Genomic DNA, 21,663 nt, shown 5'->3' on the forward strand with positions numbered 1-21,663 from the left:
GTGATTATTGAAGAGATCACTGAACCACTGTCCTTAAAACAGCAGCCTGTGGCCACTTCACCTTCTCAACCTAATTTAAAGGTTACTCCCCAAGAGATGAGTAAAAGAGGCAAGTCCCAAAGTCAAGATAAAAATGAAGAAGAAGATTTAATGAACAAGGAAAGGACTGTTATCCATAACCCCAAGACCCAATCTGAAAAACCCTTTGACCTAGAAACTGAAATTGGCAAACTAAAAGTAGCAATCCCTCTCTCAGAACTAGCCAAGCATGACATCTATAAACTACAGATCAAGAAGTCCCTTCAACTCACTAGCAACAAAGATGATGTTAATGTGATGGATGACACCCCAGAATTACTATTCGGCCCAGAAGTGGATGGAAAAACGGTAGTCACAGGGGTGTTACCTTTCTATGTCAGCTTACATATTCATGATAAAATATTACATAATGCAATGTTTGACTCAGGTGCCTCTCACAATCTCATGCCAAAAGCAGTCATGGAGAGATTGAATCTAGACATAACAAGACCATACAAGGACCTGTTTTCCTTTGACTCCAGCCAAGTCAAGTTTTTAGGTCTCATAAAAGACTTATGTGTGTCTCTGGTTCAATACCCAAACAAAACAATCCTAATGTATGTGGTAGTTGCTGATATCCCACCTAAGTATGGGATGCTGTTATCAAGATCATGGGGAGCTAAACTCCAAGGTTCCCTACAATTAGACATGTCATATGCCACCATCTCTGTTTTTGGGAAACCAAAAAGACTGTACAGAGAAACCCTCATGAAATATATGGTCAGCAGTGAAGAAAAGCCTCAAAACTTTCCCATATATGCTGTCCATTCAGACATAGACTCATACATTCTCTTCAATGACAGCACAACTCCCTCAAAAGGTGAGGTTGAAACCAAGATACTCATACATGAGGAAGACTCAAATGAAATAATTACCACCCATGAAACAACAGTCAATCAAACACTAGATACTGCTCCTGTTCTAAATATCAAGCATACCCAATCAAATGATGAAACTGTCCTAGAAGACAAGCTAGATGAAAAACCACAACTTCTACTCACATTGCCAGCCCATGAACAGATCATTAAATCTCCTTCCCAATAGGATATTCTATGGTTCCTTGAATTTGATGGCTCAGTCAACAAGTTAGGGGCAGGAGCTGGAGTTTGGGTACACAATAAAGAAAATAGTCATGCAGAAGGCAGAGCCTATAGATTGAACTTCAGATGTACTAATAACATGGCAGAATATGAAGCTCTTTTACTAGGCCTCAAGTTAGTAAAGTTCTTACAAGCTGCCAGGGTTTCAATCATGGGTGATTCAGATTTAGTTATTCAACAAGTGAAGGGAAACTTTGTCACCAATGACAAAAGACTAAGGACTTATAGGTCTGCTGTTGCTGAGGTACTAAACTTTTTCTCTGAAATCCAAATCACTAAAATTCCTAGAACCCACAATCTACATGCTCATAGTTTAGCCACCTTTGCAAGTACCTGCAAGCTGCCTTTTGAGCCCCATCATTGTTTTACAGCTGAGGTAAAACACAGACCCTCCATTCCAAACAATGTTAATGATTGGAAAGTATTTGAGGATGACAAGCAAATAAACCATTTTTTAACTCTGCAGCAAGAATTTGCAGGATTAAATATTGACACTGATACAGCAAGTCAATCACAAATACTTGAAAGAGCAAGTCCATCACAAATACAGTTTCAACAGATTACTCACCCAATATCACCTAGAGTAGCAAAACAAATGCTAAATCCAACTATTTTCAACAAGGAAAACATTCAGCAAATTCAATCAATCAATTGTGAGGAAGTGGCCAATGCTGAAACTGAAATCATAGAGCTAAAAGACAATTTTCTACCAACAGGCCTAACTCCACTAGAGGACATCTTTGATTCAAATGATATTCCCAGAAAACCAAAAATGCAGCCCTTAAATGCAGCCATTCAAGAATGCAACATAGGTACAATTGACAAACCCAAAATAATTAAATTGTCTGCATCTTTACCTCCTGATCAAAAGCCTAAATACATTGACCTCTTTAAAGAGTTCCAGGATGTTTTTGCATGGAGTTATGAGGACCTAAAGTCCTATGACACCTCTGTAATCCAGCACACTATCCCTCTCAAGCCTGATCAAAAACCCTTTAAACAAAAACTGAGGAGAATCAATCCAATGCTCCTCCCAGCAATGGAACAAGAAGTACAGAAAATGTTTAAAGCAGGCATCATAGCACCAATCAGATTCTCTGAGTGGATCTCAAACTCAGTCCCTACAAGAAAGAAGACTGGTGAAATTAGGCTGTGTGTGGACTTAAGGAATCTGAACCAAGTATCCCTCAAAGACAACTATCCCTTACCCAAGATGGATCACATTCTCCAAAGAGTGATAGGGGCCTCAAGGATCTCATTACTGGATGGATTTTCAGGCTTCAATCAAATCCTGGTACACCCTGATGATCAAGACAAAACGACATTCACTACCCCATGGGGAACTTTCAAATATGTAAAGATGCCTTTTGGATTAAAAAATGCAGGGGAAACTTTTCAAAGAGCCATGGATATTGCTTTTTCCAAGGAGATTCATGACTTTTTAGTCATTTACCTAGATGACCTTACACCTTTCTCAAAATCAGACCAAGAACATATAAAACATTTGAGACAGATCTTCCTAAAATGCAGAAAATATGGAATTTCCTTGAATCCCAAGAAATCCCTGTTTGGTTTAGAGGAAGGTAAGCTATTGGACCACATCATTTCTAAAGATGGCATTAGAATTGACCCAGATAGGATACAGGCTATCCTACAAATGCCCCACCCAAGAAATGTCAAAGAGTTGCAAGGATTCTTGGGAAAAATCAATTTCTTGAGAAGGTTTATCCCAAACTTAGCAGAACTAATCAGATTATTAAATAACATGCTAAAGAAAGATTCAAAAGTCAAATGGACTGTTGAAGCCAATCAAGCCTTTGAAGGTATAAAACTTGCCCTTACCCAAACCCCAGTGTTGACCAATCCTCAGTTTGACAGAGAATTTATCATTTTCTCTTTTGCCTCCCAGCATACTATTGCTGCCGTTTTATTGCAAAAAGATGACCAAGGAAATGAGAAGCCAATTGCTTTCTTTAGCAAAGCTCTTAGAGATGCACCTTTAAAGTATCAAATCATGGAAAACCAAGCTTATGCTTTGGTCAAATCCATTAAAGACTTTAGGATTTATATCCTTTATTCCCATGTTATAGCATATGTGCCAAGTCCTATTGTCAAAGACATTCTCACCCAAGAAAATTTAGAGGGCAGAAGAGGAAAGTTGATTGCCAACATCTTGGAATTTGATATTGAGATAAAACCTACAAAACTAATAAAAGGGCAAGACTTGGCCAAATTAATGACAGAAGCAAATTTCCAAGCCTTAGACATCAACCAGCTGGACAGTGAACCGGAGCTGGCGACTCCAAAGATCAATGTAGCCTTTGAACAATCCCCTTGGTACTCTGATATATGTTATGTATTGCAAAACCTGTGTGCTCCCCCAGGATTGTCCAGAACTAAATGTAGGTTCCTAAAAATGAAAGCTTCTAAATTTTGTGTTATGGATGGAAATTTATTGTGGAAAAACCATGAAGGAATATTGCTAAACTGCCTAATTGAGGATGAAACTGACAATATCATAAAGGAATTTCATGCAGGTGACTGTGGTGGACACTTGTACTGGAAGTCCACTGTGGATAAAAATACTAAGGGCTGGGTACTACTGGCCCACCATGTTCTCTGATGTCAAGAAATTCACCACCTCATGTCATAAATGTCAAGTGTTTGAGGGAAAGAGACAGTTGCTGCCACTTCCCTTAAGGCCTATTGCAACAGAGAGACCTTTTCAGCAATGGGGCTTGGATTTCATTGGAGAAATTCATCCCTCATCTTCAGGTCAACATAGATGGATCCTCACAGCCACAGACTACTTCACCAAGTGGATTGAAGCTGTCCCATGCAGACAAGCAAATAATTCCACTATCATTCAGTTCTTGGAGAACAACATATTGGCTAGATTTGGCTGTCCTGACAAAATAATAACAGACAATGTTGCTGCTTTCAGATCGAAGAAAGTGGTGAACTTATGCCATAAATTTCACATCACCTTGGGCCATTCTACTGCATACTATCCCCAAGGAAATGGCCTTGCTGAGTCATCAAATAAAAGTCTGGTAAACATCATAAAGAAAGTACTAGAAGAGAACAAAAAGAATTGGCATAAGAAGCTTGTGAACGCCCTATGGGCAGATAGACTAACAACCAAAAGATCAATTGGGACCAGCCCATATGAGTTGGTTTATGGTTTAGAGGCCAAATTTCCTTCATCACTAGGAGTGCCTGTTATGAAACTTCTTCAAGAAAGCCAAGCTGAACCAAATGATATGCAAAGAAGAATCACTCAAATCATATGTTTACAGCAAACTAGAGACCAAGTTTTCAGCAGAGTTCAAGTTCTACAAGAAAAATTAAAGAAGGCTTTTGATAGAAGAACTAAGGCAGAAGATTTCAACATTGGTGACAAAGTCCTCAAGTGGGATTCAAGAAGAGAGGATAAGGGAAAACATGGAAAATTTGATTCCCTTTGGAGAGGACCATTTGCTGTCCAAGCAGTACAAGGAAACAACACTTATTTCCTTAAGAGTCTTAATGAAACTGATTTGGATGAAGGTCCTGTGAATGGCAGGATGCTTAAGCACTATTTTGAATATCACCCATAAGTGCAGCCTGAGTTTTCCCTTGTACATATCCAGATGTATATATTATTTTCTGTCAACATGTAAAAATGCAATTTCTCAAAGTTTTCTTAAACTGCCAGCACAAGGTGAATAGAATCAGAGGTCTACCAAGAAGAGAAGCACACAATTTTGGCATTTCAAAGCAGCAAACTTCAAGATTGGCAAGAGCAGTCAAGGAGAAAGGCAATCTGACCTGCTGTTCTTGGTCTTTCAAATGAAACACCATCCCCATGTGGAGCCACTGTTAGCTACCTATACCAATAGGTTTCATATTTCATGATTGGCACTGAAAAGGTCCAAATATGCTCTGCTTTGATGATGCAAAGATCACATATTTCCATAAGGATACAGTCTGTGCTTATAGCTTGGTATGGACTCAAATTTTGATGGATGGTCCAACAGTCTAATCTGGATCATGTCATGATTTAAATTTTCAGTTGTAGAATAGAGAAAGAAGTCTGTCCAAACTGTTTAAACTTGGCAGACAAGTAGTTAAGATAGAGAAGAAAAGGCTCCCAACAACCTAATCTGGGACCTTGGAAGAAATAAGGGTAGAAGTAGATAGAAAAACAAAAGAAAAAGCCAAAGAAAAGAAAAGGCCAGTAAGGGTCTGCAAGCCTAAGTGCACCCTCCAAGAAGAAACAAAAAATGCTAGGCAAAGTAGCTGGGTAAGTAGATGGGGTTGCAGAAGTGGTATTTATTTCAGATCTAACCTTGATGGTCAAGATGAGAAAAGAAAAACAAAGAAGCATGTCTAATTTCCCAATTATCCCTTTTCCCACTCATTACTAACATCCCCTCATCAATTGAATTGCTTAGAAAAACTTGAGGTTTGATGGTGGTTTTTATTCATTGAAAAGCCACATTTCTTGTCTAAAAATTCTTTTCATTTTGATCTACTCCCTAAACTAAGTAAGTTTCAAGTAAACTTAGTGATTTTCCCCCTCATTCACATTTTCCCCCATATTAACTCTAACTCTATTATGTAATTCCCCTATGTCACCCTTTCCCTAGTATTATTAACACCATGGTGTATAAACCCCCAAGCATTCTATAAATATCCTCCTTTTAGCATTATAGCTAAATATGTCTGTCTAAGGGAGACTTTAGTCCACCTAGGACTATGCTCAACCCTGTCAAGGGATTACTCTAACCCCTGGTTAGGAGCAATAACCTCTCCATAAGCCCAAACCTCACCTCTGCTAAAAACCCTCAATAAACCCTTTTTTCACAAATTAACCCAAAAATCCCGAAAATACATTCAAAAACCCTTCACCCCAACGTTATCCGCCCAAAATATTAAAGTGAATATTTAATAGGCCAGCGGGCCCCCCCAACCTGCACGATCCGTCGGAGGACCCGCCAACTGTCCGATCCCCGCCGCCCAAGATCTAACGGTCGGCGGTCATTTGCGCTCCCTGACCTGCCGACCTTTAGCGTCCGGGGAAAGTGGTTTTGGGCGCCGTACCCTGGACGCGTGTCAAACGCTGGGGTTGTTCGGAGCCCCCCTCCCCAATACCACTTATTAGCAAAGGCGGTGCGGGGAACCCGCTTACCACCATCCCGTTACCACCCCCCCTTGCGTCATGCTTGCGTCATCCTGACGTAGCGCCTTTCCCCGCCCCCGCGCCGTGTGGCCCTCCACGTAACCCTGCCACCTTATCCACCCGCCACCGTGTCCTGCCACCCTGGCCGACACCTCAGCAGCCACGTCACCTCTGTACCCGGGCCCCACCATGACATCATGCTGACGTCATCGGCGGAAAAGCGCCAATTGCACGTTTTGTCCAAATTTGTCGTTATAAACGACCAAATTAGCCGTTTGCGGTCATTTTCACGCACAAACGACGTAGCCGTTGTCAACCAGCTGCTGCGAAAATTCGTTTCCAGCCATCAAATTCAAGTTTCAGACCGCTACTTCTCAAGAATTCAGCTGCCTTAAGCCTTCACGGTCCAGCCCGCAGGCTTTCAAGCTAGTTTGTCCAGGTATTCACCGTAAAGCTTACTTTTCACCCATGCATTCCTTTTCTCTGTAAAATTGCCATTAAAACACCTGTAGAAGTCCACATAAACTCTGCACCTACTACCTAAAACAAGCTAAATTGACCTGTTGACCCCCAGAACCACAAATTCAGCATCAAAGCAGTCAATTCGCGGGACAGAAACTGTAAAATTCTCCTCGAGGTGCTCGACATTGTTCCCTTTTGCCGAGTACAGGCCAGCTGCAATTTCTACCAAAGGAAACCTCATACACTCTGCAACTTACCCTTTGCAACTCACATCCCTGTGAAATTGCAACAAAATACAGAAACCAACTTGCATTTCCCTCTGAGAAGAACACAAGAGACTTGGTCTACATTTGGCCTGTTACTTGAGTTCTCAAAGAACTTTGCAAACCATTACCATCACCTTATTTCAAAATCAAGTGTCACAATGGCTGCCTCTGCATCCTCATCCCTCAGTGTTGCTCCATTAAATCCACCAAATAAAGAGCTGGAGGCCTTGGCATTTGCTGACAATGACTATCTTATAGAAGACTTTGAGGGTAGCAGAGACTTCTTGCAGAACTTCACTCAACTTAGAGAGGATTATAAGGATGGTCATGGTACACATGGGATATGGGAGTCAAACCTACCATATTACTGTCTCCCAGCTGTAAATGTCTTCCCTGAAATCATTCACCTATGTGTTGAAAACTATGATGTGCAGCACAGAGCTATTAGCACCCCATCTGGGAGGATCCTTTTCTACATTAATGCTGAGTCCATCAACAAAATGTTACATTTTGATCAGACAGAGTTGCTGATCCCGTTTTCCATGAATTATTTGCTGGAGACTGGTGAAAAGATGACCAGTGAGGAGATTCAAAAGGTCACCAGGACATTCATGAGACCTGAGTGCTAGCCTACAGGGCCACCTCCCTACCTCAATGTCCATTTCAATGATGTAGGCAGGCTTTTACTGGACATGATTGCCTATGTGTTGGGATACAAAAACATTGACTATGTGGATAAAACAATGTTGGTATTGCTATCTGCTTACAGCCCACGCCAACCCCCTGCCTGCAAATATAACTTTGCTAAGTTCATAGCTAACAAGATTCATGATCAGTTGAGCAGAGTGGACAGACAGGGGGTCTTCAAGTACTCGGCCTATATTTACCACCTGTTCATGTACTATCATTCTGAAGCTTTCCCATGCTACATCAGAATGCTGGATCACAGAGGGGAAAGAAGATCTGTCATCTTCTGGACCTCTGTCTATCACAAAGTCACAAATTCACCCTATACCTACTGTGAATTTGTTGACCAATTTGTATACCCAGTCTCTTGCCTGTTGATGAGGTCCCCTCCTCCCAGAATATCAAATGAGATCAAGAAAGCTCTGCAGCTTTCCAAAAAATATAAAATAGGTGACTGGTACCTATATGAGAACCATACTGTCATTAGGGTCTATGGCTGTGAGCTCTATCCATACAGGCTCCCAAAATATGTGCCTATGAGGTTATTTTCCTTGGAGTATTACAGGCAGTTGATTCAGTCCGACCTCACCCATTTCCACAGCGCCAAAAAGAAGGCCCACCTCAAGTTTAAACACCAGTTGGGCCCCTTCATCATGAACAAGAAAGAAGGGTGCGAAGATGCAGACCTAATCCTTAAGGATAAATACAAGCTGTCCTATTGTTTTCGGTGGGTCCATTATGACCCTGAAGGTTTCATCACTGCTAGGAGAAACAAGTATAGGCTTATAGGCATTAAACATTGCCAGTAGCCACATATTGAAAAATATGCCAACTTGCAAGAATGGCAGATGGATACTCTAGTTGAAAATCTAACTGAGGAAGAGAGAATGCTAAAGAATAGGAGGGAGCTTGAAAAAGCTATTGACCTAGACTATGTGCAGCAGGTACCTTTCAGACCGCCTTATTCAGTGGGAGAAGGGACCTCGGCTACAAGGACTGCACCACAGGCACCCTTTACATCAGCACCGGTCACAGACAAAGGCAAAGGCATAATGGGTGCAGAGGAGGAAGCAGTGAAGGAAAAGTCTGCCCCTGTAACAGAGCAGCAGCCAAAACAGCAGCAAGGGCAAACTATCCTACCACAAACTGGGCTGCCAGCAGCTCCAATAACGCAAACACCACCACCTCAAACTGAGCCATTGACTACCCCAATTTTGCAGACCCCAGCACATGAGGAAAGGGGTACAAAAAGAGAAAGAGAAGAGTCCACTCCTCTCAGTGGATCCTCCCACCAGCCAGAAGCCAATAGACAAAGAGCAGACTCCCCGGAGGTAGAAGACATTACTGAAGATGTCTTGGACAGTGCAAAAAAGGGCAAGGAGGGCAGTCAGCATACAGGTACAAGCTCCTTTCAGCAAGAGCAAACTTTACAGCTTGGTTTGGAGGTGTCCTCTTCTTCCCAACAAAGCAAGAAGCCCAAGAGCACCAAGGCTTCCTTCAAAGAAATAAAGGCTCAGAATGAGCTGCTGAGGGCTGAGGTCTACAAGCAATTTATAGATGCTATGCCAGCCCAGCAAGAGAGATTAATGTCTGTATATAACATTAAAGAAGAAAAAATGATATTTAGTCATTTCAAGCCTACAAAACCTTAGCCTACATCAGCTGCAGATTTTGTGAAAACAAGGGTGGAGGTCTTGGCGAGAGACATCCATCCCATGGACCAAATAGAACTCCACAAGCAAGCTGGAGAAATGGTTTATGCAACCTTGGTGGAGAGGGCAACTATGGCCCATGAGCTGAAAGAATCCCTAAAGAATACCAACACACAGTTGGATTTTGAGAGAATGTCCTCTCTGGCCAAAGATAACAGAATAAAATCTTTGGAGGACATCATCATTGATCTTGGACATGATCCTAGTGATCCAAAGGGTGTGAAGGCCCTCATGAAGAAGAAAGATGATGACCTGAATGCATTGAAGAAGAGGTTGAAGCTGCAGCCCACAGAGCACCCTCAAACAGCAGAACTTCAAAAGCAAAAACAGGCTGAGGACCAACTAGACCTCCTAATGCAGCAAGACCAGAGGATCAGGGAATTGGAGAAAGAGCTGGAAGGAGCACTACAAGACAAACAGGCAGAGTCCACTTCCCAAGCTCCTCCAACTACTTCAACAACAGCAGCAACTTCAGGGGCAGCAGTGGCCCCCACAACAGAAGCAGCAGGAACAACAGCAGCTCCATATGCCAGCCCAAGTGTAGAGGAATTGACCAAGGCCATCAAAGCAATGGAGATCCAGGCAGATGAAATAAAGAAGGCCAAGGAGAAGTTGGCAGAACTGGATGCCAAGTATGACAAGTCCAAAGTGACTGTGGCAGAACAGGGCAGAGAAATAAAGGCCCAAAAGGAAAAAATAAAGGCCTTAGAGAAAGAGTTGAATTTGGAGACTGCTATGGCTGACATAAAGAGAATCCTATGGGCCAAAATTGGCCAATCCATCAGACAGCAATGGAGGTCAATAAAAATAATGCATGAGCAGATGGATTTAATGGGCAAAGCTCAAACAGAAATTCAGAAGGCCAAGAGAGTGCTAGGGAACAGAGCAGAATAGGCAAACAGAATGATAGATTTCCTGAACAGGCACGAGAAGGAGGAATTGGCAGCCATAGGCATTCCCAATAGAACAGAGGCTGTCCTCTCTACCAAGAAGGCACTAACTCTTAGGAACTATATACAAGCAGTGGAGAGGAAGTACTATGAGATGCAAGCAGATGTGGAGGAATACAAAGTTAAAATGGGAGTGCTGCAAGCAAAAGGCCTGCCCAGCTTACTTAGTGGTGCAGGAAAACTAATCTCTCCAGATCAAATGGCCAACAGGATGGCATCCACTATTGAAAATTAGATTATTGCATCTGGCAGTTCATCTGAACAAGCAGGGCCTCCCACAGGACAGAGCTTATATGACAAACTTGCAGGCCTGTTCTTCATTGAGAACGAAGTAAATCACCTATTTGAAACCCCTCCCAATCTTTATAGACATATAGAAGCCGAGGAAACATTGATAAAAATGAACAGACATCAAATGCCTAAGGAGGATTGGTGGCAATTTATGCTTCAGATTTTGCCACGATAGCTTCAGTCATTCGGCCACTGCCAGCTCCGGGTCACTACAAAACAAATAACATGACAAGTGTCAATAGTTGAAACAGCTAAAAGTGACTCATCACTCAGACAACGAAAGCTATCCAAGTTTCAGACAGTGCATCTCCAACCGACTCTAACAGCCATAAAGTCCAAATATCTTCTGACTATTTTGATAGTTGAGGCATTAAGGAATTACTCCAGCATTCACTCCTTCAGCTACTGCATTCCAGAGATTAGCATATCATAAATGAGAAATTAACTCATTCGCTGATATTTTTTGATGTGAATTTTGTATATATACTCCCCTGAGTAACTCATAAGGGGTTGGTAAATTTCTCTATGAGGCAAATGTATTATACACTTTCTGAATTATATAATACAAAGGGCTGGATGAGCTCAGTGATTTCCTGAAATACTTGATGTCTGGGTGATGATCCATGTGCTGATGCAGAACCCCTGTGCTGTCCGATTAAATAACAAGTTTTTTCCTTAATCTATGTTCTTGTCTTTCTTATGTTTATCAAATCATACTCATCTTATACTAAGCTAGCAGTAAAAAGAAAGAATAGTGCAGGACTTGTTTCACTACACCTTGTACTCAATTTTTACTACAGTAAATGTTTGTCTTCAGGATTACTATGCACATGAATTCTTAATTGCTCATGTAGCTATTAATTCTTTATGTATGAATATCACCTAGAAATTCTTAAATGCTCCTGGGTCAATATTCTCACTGTCTTACTCCAAACGTTTATTGTAAGATTCTTAATTGCCTTGCATAAACTGGACACAACACACGAAATCACTTTATGAAAGTTATTTCTCAGACACTAACCTTGCTCTGCAGCATCACTACAGCAAATCACTCAGCACCTCAAAATAACTAAAGGACCATTGACTCCATAGCCCAATGGACTAGAACACTTTGGAGAATGCATAAGCACCTTGACTGAAATTACCATCCAACCAAAACCTTAAACAAACATGGAATTATAGCTAGCCTAAAAACACTATCAAAACAGAGACAAATCATAAAGAGAGAGCCCTCTCTGATTACAGTTTGGCTAGAAACTGTGGTCCAAAGATTGGTTAGTGGTTACCCCGGCCGTATTCCCTTAGAGTCAAAGGGAACAACCTGGGTGTTAACATAATTGGCGACTCCACTGGGGACTTCTTAGGATTTTCCAATTTCTATACATCTCTCAAAGCTACAGATCAAGCCTGAAATCAGTCAGGAGGCCTTCAAAGCTGTTTCTGTGTCACATTGACAGCTTTAGGGAAGAGATTTTTTTAGTGAATCTTCATCTCAGCTTTGAAATATATATAGCCATTCCAAAATCTTTATCCAGTCCTTGAAGATATAAAAACTTCCTATAAAATTCTAAAAAACAGTTAGAAGCTGGCTCCCAATAAACATCCACGGCATACCAGGGCAAATCCTGACCCTAATCCACCCATCATTGTTGATAATCCAAATACCATCCCTAGAAACATTAGGAGGCAGCAAAGGCAGGAGCAGCCTGCTAATCTAACCTCAGATTCAGATCATCCCAGCCTTATCTCTACTCCATGCAAGGTCCTTTTCTGGTCTACCCCTAGTTCCCCTAGTTCACCATCCACATCTCAAAGTCCTCCTCTCACATCTTCATCCACTGCACATATCCCCTTGACCAACACTCTAGGTTCACCCTTACCTATCACCCCTATGGTACCCACTGTTCCTATTATCCCAGTTGCCCCTGTTAATCCTCTAAACCCTGTAAATATGGCTAACAAATATGCACCCTTGCAGATACCAGCTAATGCTGCAGCTCTACCCCAAGATTACCAAACCAAAATCTCATATTTTGACTCCAATGGCCCTCTGACAGCTGTCCAGCATGCCAAAAGGATGCAAGACCATTTTGAGACCTATGAAATAGATGATGACAGTGTGAGAATGAGGATGTTTGTGCAAAGCCTAACGGGGGATGTAAGAACTTGGTTTAGATTCCTGAATGCAAATTCCAGCACAACTCCTGATGAGCTTTATCAAGCCTTTACTAGCAGATGGAAGAAGAAAAAGGATCCTCTGCACATACTTGGGGAATATGAAACTATCAAAAGAGGTCCCCAAGAGACCGTTTTGGAGTATTGTGCAAGATTCAACAATGTATATAACTCAATCCCACAAAATTTAAGACCCCCTCCTGATTTAGCTTTGTACAAATTCCCTGATGGTTTTGACCCTGACATGGCCTATCAGTTGAAGGAAAGAGATCCTCAATCCCTTGCAGAAGCCCAAAGGGTTGCTGTCACAGTGGAAGCCAACCTGATTGCCAAAAGAAACAGAGCAAGGTTGGAAAAAAGCACTGTTTTCAAAGAGGAACCCTCTGCCTTTGATCAAAAACTGGATGCAATACTCAATGGAATGAAAAGATTGGGTGATAGAGTGGAATTGGTTGAGAGAAAATCATCATGGGAAGCACCACAAAACAACCATCCTAGGAATCCAAATTTTAGGAGAACTCAAAACCCAGGCATTGGCAAGCCCAGTACTGACCAAGACATAAGACCCCCTTTCCAAGAAAATTATGCAGAAACTTCCACATCAACAGAGCCCAATGAAGATCCCGAGATTAATTTAATGGGTCTAGACGGTGAAAGTCAAGTTTTCTTAACACAAGAAGATCATGAGGATGATGAAATCAAACTGTTCGAAACTAAATCAGGTGAATCCTTTGACTTTAAACAAGGCTATGACACTGCTGTTTATGAAGTCCATAAATAATACAAGCTAAGGAGCAGAACTGTGAATGTAAACCAGCCTGAAAAGATAAAGGATAGTCAACAGCCTGAAAGAGTCATATTCACAGTGCCTAATGACAAAATAAATTCACCTGCAGAAGAAGTGATTATTGAAGAGATCACTGAACCACTGTCCTTAAAACAGCAGCCTGTGGGCACTTCACCTTCTCAACCTAATTTAAAGGTTACTCCCCAAGAGATGAGTAAAAGAGGCAAGTCCCAAAGTCAAGATAAAAATGAAGAAGAAGATTTAATGAACAAGGAAAGGACTGTTATCCATAACCCCAAGACCCAATCTGAAAAACCCTTTGACCTAGAAATTGGAATTGGCAAACTAAAAGTAGCAATCCCTCTCTCAGAACTAGCCAAGCATGACATCTATAAACTACAGATCAAGAAGTCCCTTCAACTCACTAGCAACAAAGATGATGTTAATGTGCTGGATGACACCGCAGAATTACTGTTCGACCCAGAAGTGGATGGAAAAACGGTAGTCACAGGGGTGTTACCTTTCTATGTCAGCTTACATATTCATGATAAAATATTACATAATGCAATGTTTGACTCAGGTGCCTCTCACAATCTCATGCCAAAAGCAGTCATGGAGAGATTGAATCTAGACATAACAAGACCATACAAGGACCTGTTTTCCTTTGGCTCCAGCCAAGTCAAGTGTTTAGGTCTCATAAAAGACTTATGTGTGTCTCTGGTTCAATACCCAAAAAAAACAATCCTAATGGATGTGGTAGTTGCTGATATCCCACCTAAGTATGGGATGCTGTTATCAAGATCATGGGGAGCTAAACTCCAAGGTTCCCTACAATTGTGGGCGGAGGCCTGCCACACAGCTGTTTACTTGTAGAACAGGAGTCTGCATTGTGCCTTGGGGCACATGACTCCGAAGGAGGCTTTCTCTGGGAAGAAGCCTGATCTTGGTCATCTTCATATCTTTGGATTCATTACATACTCCTATATACCCAAGGAGAAGAGGACCAAACTAGAGCCCACCGTAGAGAAGGGTATCTTTGTGGGCTACAGTGAGGCCTCAAAGGCCTTTCAGATTTACATTCCTACACAGAGGAGAGTTGTTGTCAGATGGGATGTGAAGTTCGAGGAGGACAAGGCCTTTAGGAGGTCACGGGAGTTAGAGTATCTGGATCAGCCAGACCCTCAGCAGCAGTTGAGTCAGTTGTAGGGATCCAGTGGGCAGGGATCAGAAGGATGAGGAGGTACATCTATGAGGATGTCAGGTCCATCAGTGAGCAGTGGCTCATCGAGCCAGAGGGGTGGTGCTCCGGGCAGCATGCAGAGCAGTTCACAAAGCAGTTCACTAGGGAGTCCACTGATGGACAGTTCACACGGTACCTCAGCTTCTACAGGTTCAGGTGCAGGCAGGAGGACAGAAGACAGACATTCAGGAGTTCAGGCTACTAATGATGATGAGGAGGAGGAGTTTCATTCTCCGGTGGGAGAAGTGCGCTCAGGGAAGAGGAAGCCCAAGTGGCTTCAGGACACCTTGAGAGATGCCACATCTGTTGCTGATCCGAAGAAGCCGGTCAGAGAGAGTAGACCACCTGAGAGGTTTTGTAGCTATATGGCGATGATTACCAGCATCCTTGACTCTCAGCCTTCTAGCTATGAGGAGGCAGCTAGCCAGCAGGTCTGGAGAGAGGCCATGCAGGAGGAGTATTCTTCTATCATGAAGAATGATGTTTGGGAGGTGGTGCCGAGGCCTGAGGGCAAATCCGTGGTTACTTCCAGATGGCTTTACAAGGTAAAGCATGCTGCAGATGGCAGCATTGAGAAATTCAAAGCGAGGTCTGTGGCTAAAGGGTTCTCCCAGGTAGAGGGAGTTGATTATGAAGAGACCTTCGCTCCTGTGGCTCGATATACTTCGATCCGCTCCATTATATCGATAGCAGCAGAGATGGGTTGGAAGATCCACCAGATGGATGTGAAGACCGCATTTCTCAATGGCTTCATACAGGAGGAAGTGTACATTGAGCAACGACAGGACTTTGAGGTGCATGGGAAGGAGTCCCATGTGTGCAGATTAAAGAAGGCCCTTTATGGCCTGACGCAAGCTCCCAGAGCTTGGTACTCCAGGATAGATACATATTTGCAGGGGATGGGTTTCACAAAGAGTGAGGCAGATCCAAACCTTTACTTTATTGTGATTGGTGAGGAGCCTCTCATTCTGGTGCTGTATGTGGATGACTTGATCATTACAGGTGCAGAGAGACTCATAGAGCACTGCAAGAGAGATTTTGCGGCGGAGTTTGAGATGAAGGACATCGGCTTGATGCATTACTTTTTGGATTTGGAGGTGTGGCAGGAGGAGGGGCATTTCTTCATGGGGCAGGGGAAGTATATTGTGGACATCCTTAATAGATTCCACATGGAGGATTGTAGACCCACGTCGACACCGATGATCACAAACTGGAAGAAGCTTCATGCTTCGGATTCCGAGTTGGTGGATCCCACATTGTACAGGCAGCTGATTGGTTCCTTGATGTATTTGGTCAACACTAGACCAGACATTTATTTTGCAGTCAACACGATGAGTCAGTTTATGTGTGAGCCTAGGAAGGTTCGCTGGGTGGCTGCAAAACACATTTTGCGGTACTTGCAGGGGACAGTGGATTATGGTCTGGACTACAGGCAGGGAGATGGAGTGAGATTGGCAGGATACACTGATTCTGATTGGGCAGGTTGTGCTTCTGATAGGAAGAGCACTTCAGGGTGTTGTTTTGGGTTGGGTTTAGCAGTAGTGTCATGGTTCAGCCAGAAGCAGCAGTCAGTAGCATTGAGTTTAGCGGAAGTAGAGTATATGGCAGCCAGTCTAGCTAGTTGTGAGGCTATCTGGCTTCGCAAGATGTTGTTTGGCTTATTTGGTCAGTCGTTGAGACCTTCAGTGATTTACTGTGATAATCAGAGTTGCATTAAACTCACAAAGAATCCAGTATTTCATGACATGTCAAAGCATATCGGGATCAGATATCATTTCATCAGAGACTATGTTCACAAGGGAGTTGTGAAGCTTGAGTATATTTCCACTGATGAGCAGGTTGCAGATATCCTTACAAAAGCCTTACCATGGGGCAAGCATGTCTACTTCAGAGACAAGATGGGTGTGGTGAGGAACACCTTCCTCGGTAAGAGGGAGTGTTGAAATTTGGTACCGGAGGACAGGTGGTTCCCTTAGGCTTTGATCTTTGGCCTAGGGAAAAGTGTCCAAAAGAATTTAATTTTTCTCCTAAAGTAACTTTATAATTTTATAAAGTTAAATTTAATTTAAAAGTGACTTTAAGTGATAAAGTTACTAAGTCTAATTTTAAAGTAACTTTTATAAAGTAAATGAAAAATTAGAAAGGAAAAGTGACTTTGGAAATAAATGACTAAGTGGGTATTTATTAAAGTGGGGTGAATTAAAAAATAAAAAGTGAGATTTAAATGAGCATTTAATCTCAGCCATTGATCTAAATCTATTTCAGCCATTGGATTTAGAGATCACCCAAAAGTCACTTGGATCACCCAAAATTCACTTGGAGTTATATTAAAGGAGGAAAAGGAGGAAAAGGTCATTCATTCTTTCATGAGCAGATTGGGAGAAGGAGAGCAAGAGAGCAAGAGAGATTTTTGAGCAGGGAGGAGAAGGAGACAGCAACTTGGCACACATTCCAAGGTAGCAGTTGAGCAGATTTGTACAACTGATTCAGCACATAGTGAAAGGCAGATTTTTGCACAAAAATCGAGGAGCAGTTTGCTGATTTTTCTGCACACAAAACAGAGGTCGTACAACATTTATTGCTGTCCTGTTTTCTGTAACTTCCAGATTTCTGTGAGGCACGGGAAATGAGATAAGTTGTAAATTTGCTTGCTGATTTTTTGCTGAATAATTCTCACTGTAAAAAGACAATTTTCAGAAATAAAGAAGAGCTCTCAAACTGGTTTTCCCCAAGAGTTGTAGGGGGTTTTTCCAAGGTCAAGTTGACCAAAAATATCAGTGTTTTAATGTGTTTTAATGGCTGTTTTTGATTGCTGATTTTTTAATTCTGCAATTTCCAGCATTTTGAAAAATTTCCGGAATTTGTGTTTTCAGCAATATTTATTTTTTTCAGTCTGTTAAATGTATGGTTATGGGAATGGGAATTTAACTACATGGGAAAAATAAGGAGAAACTGAAAACTGGGGTGGGAAAACAGAAATTTCTACATTGTCATATCCTAGGACACCATCCACTACCATCAATTTAACCTTAACACAACAATAAAATGCATACCTAGCCCTACCTATCTTTTGGGTCACCCTGGTGGAGTCTACTACATTGTGAGCCCTCACTTGTGCTCCTGCACTCTAAGGTTCATGCACTCTTGCAATCCTACACTCACATGTTCATGCACTCACACATTCCTCCACGTGTGTGTTCCTCCACTTGTGTGTTCCTGCATTAGTGAGTTCCTTCACTCGTTCCTTCATGCACTGCCATGTTCATGCACTCACACTTTCCTGCATTCACATTCATGCACTCATGTTCATGCACTCCTCGTGTCATGCACTTGTAAGTTTGTGCTCTCATGCCATGTGCACTTGCAATACCTTTCTTGATGTCTAGACTATGAAAGATGCTTGTTGGATGTGTCTAAATGCCTCAAACTTGACCTATATTTATAGCCATCAAGTGGCTCCAAAGCAAGGCACTCAACTTCATCAAATAAATTTTCATATGATTGGCATTGGCGTGGCAAGGAAGATGGAAAGTTTGAGGTGTAATTACCCAAAATCCTCATTGTGAGTCTAGTTCAACCTTCAAAGTCAAACTTTTATGATAAATGTTCTTAGCCTTTTTTTTAAGAGACATCTCTACAAATTTCAGAAATTTTAATGGTGGAATATAATTACACTTTGATCTTAACTTGAGGAAGATTCTCTTACTAAACAACCAAATAATAACTCTTGGCTACAAGACCAACCCTCTCTATCATTACATGATGACTAAGCTTGGTAGGCTCAACCCTTTTTCAGTTTACATCTAGGTTAAAATGAAACTTTAATGGCTTCCTTTTCTCTAATTGATAATATATTCTTCTTTGCTAACCGTTACCACATTTAAAACAATTTTACCACAAAACCTTTTTTACTAATATGACATTTAAAACCATTTTACCACAAAATCTTCTATTCCTAATCACAAAGTTTTGATTACTATTTTTAACATCCTCTTGAACCAAGATACTCTAACAAAATTCTTCCAATTTTGTCACTTTTCTTGTCTAAAATGAGTTTTTGCAGATTGCTGAAGTTACATATCAATTTAGACAAATTCCTTTATACCATACCCTTGAGTTTTCCAATTTCTAAAGGTAAACAAAAACTCTTTTTCAGTTATTTTTTAAAATAATGCTTTATCCCTGTTATTTTTAGTTGTTGTTTACAACATTTGTAAGTTTTAAGACTGTCATATTTGCTTTCTTCTTAATGATTGTTGTCTAAATTTTCCTATAAATCTACAGGGCCACTATGTTTTTCCTTCGCTATTTCAATAACAACTCTGTCAAAAGAACTTTTTGTCATATGCATACTGAACACTGAAAAAAAAATCCATGAAAAGAAAAAATGAGCTAACTACATGGTATGGAATGACTGCAATTCTTCTTTATATGCATGGTACAACTTCCCAGCAACAAAGGCACATGTAGAACACTGACCCAAACAAGGCAAGGAGATAGTGCATTCAAATAACACAAAAATATCTGCACCTGTAAAAGTCCACCTGTTCCAACACAGTATATATTATAGGAATCAATGCCATCCCCACCTATTTCATTCTCAAGATACCATTGGTTAAAGAGCAAATAAACATAGACTGTAGAAATCAGAAAAATCCATTTGCTGATTAATTGAATAACCGATTGAAGCAAATTTAACAAGCAAAACAATTATGACTGCAAAGTATGGTTCAGTAGTTAGGCAAAAATCCCTTATTGTATATGAAATATTACAGCAAAAATCCGTAATTGTATATCAAATATTACAGCAAAAATCCCTAATTGTATATCAAATGTTGCAACGAGAACTTCATGTCACTTAATACATCCTCATGATGCATTATGAAGAGCCACAGTAGCAAGGTTTGATTTTTATGTTACCATCAGAATCACAAACCTGGTCCATACCGTAATTATAGTCGTAACAAAGCTCCCTCATAGGAGGAATGTTGTCAGCAGCAAAGAGCATGATATGTGGCAACCTTCTGTCATCATGGTCATAAAGAAAAGCTTGTGCACACAAATTAGGACAACAACTATGATTAACAAATATGCCCACGTTTCCACACTCTGTTGCATCAATAGTGAATACCCCATCTTCCACCAAGTCATAGGTTGCACCAGCCTCAAAATTGCACTACCTTCAAGCCCAGCTCTGGTTGACCAGGCTGTCTTTTTAACTAGAATTTGAATACTGAGTATCCAGATGCCCCTTTATCAAGCCAGTATTTATGCACATCATAAGGCCATCATATGTATATATTACATTGATGGTGGCTTTTCTGTTTTCATGAATTCCAGTATTCTTTTGCTTGTATCCACGGATAACTCTCACGGTTGTCTTCCTGTCTATGCTGTTCTTAAGAGACAAGTTTCTGCGTTCAAGTTTCTGGTGTTTGATCTGCCTTTTGTCCCCACTGTAGTTATTTCCACCATGGCCAGTGTATATCAACACATCTCCACCGTCTATATCATCTTCATAACCACCTGATACCACGATGCTGGTAGCCAGTGTCACATTTCCTTGTTTCAAGAAATCAATCCCAGCCTATATCTGTCGATGAAGACCCATAATGTAGAGCTCAATTCTATAATGAAATTGGTCTCCGACTTCTACTCCAGGAACATTTCCCACAATTTGTTTACCCGTATTGAAATACCGGTTATTATCTCTTAACATTTTGGATGCCTTTAGATCGACACGCAAACATTTACCAGCTAGTGCACGGTCTTGAACTTGGGTTTCATGATTCTACAACAATTTCTGGCAAGTCACTTCAAATAATCGCAAAGTTTCTTTAACTTTTGACCGGGTATAGGCCTTTCCAATTTAGGAACTGCATTAGATGGGGAAGCTTTGGGGGCATTTGTCACAAGCCTAGAAGGATAGAGTGGATCTCCGCTTCTGATATTCTTTGAAGAGAGCTGCTTAGGGGTTGACATACCTTTATAGGAATGTCCTTTCTTGATCATATGGGCCACTTGATTAGCCTTCTCTATTTTAGGTCGTACCTTGAAACTCATAGGTGGAACAGGAGATGCATATCTACCATAGTGAGGAGGAAAATCCCTGACTGTAGATGGTTTCATAGGTGGAACAGGAGATGCATACCTCCCATAGTCAGGAGGAAAATCCCTGACTGCAGATGGTTTCCATGGTTTCATAGGTGGAACAGGAGATGCATATCTCCCACAACCAGGAGGAAAATCCCTGACTGCAGATGGAGGAAAATTCCTGACTGCAGATGGTTTCATAGGTGGAACAGGAGATGCATATCTCCCACAGCCAGGAGGAAAATCCCTGACTGCAGATGGTTTCATTGGCTTCTGAAGCTTAGGAATAAGGTTACCTTCCTCTGAACCGTTGTTGTTTTCCTTGTCAATTATTATTTTCCCTTTCCCTCCAATTTTATTCAGAGGTTGACTATAATTAGGATTGACACTCTTACCATACTTGAGCATATGTAAATGTAGATATTTCAAGGCATCGTCTTCTTCACTTGGGCGTTTACCCAAAATGCTCTTACTAGTAGCATCATATTGGGAGCAATCAGCCTCACCAGAATATCTAAGAATGTTATATTCCGTTTGGTTTCCCATTCCCACTTCAGGGATCCCCTACTAGAATATATTATATATTATTTTCAACAGTTCCTCCTGTCTGTTAACACCCAGGTTGTTCCCTTTGACTCCCAAGGGAATACGGCCGGGG

General features: G+C 41.3%; 1 pseudogene; it reads right to left on the bottom strand.

Moving 5' to 3' along the window:
- Positions 1–20,077: 20,077 nt before the first annotated feature.
- LOC149179001 (histone-lysine N-methyltransferase, H3 lysine-9 specific SUVH6 pseudogene) lies at positions 20,078–20,631 on the bottom strand (annotated as a pseudogene).
- Positions 20,632–21,663: the final 1,032 nt, after the last annotated feature.

This window comes from Pinus tabuliformis, chromosome 4_1, assembly GCF_031772625.1.
Source record: "Pinus tabuliformis cultivar Carrire ecotype Pingquan chromosome 4_1, CPIR1, whole genome shotgun sequence".
In the NCBI taxonomy this organism is placed as follows: Eukaryota; Viridiplantae; Streptophyta; class Pinopsida; order Pinales; family Pinaceae; genus Pinus; species Pinus tabuliformis.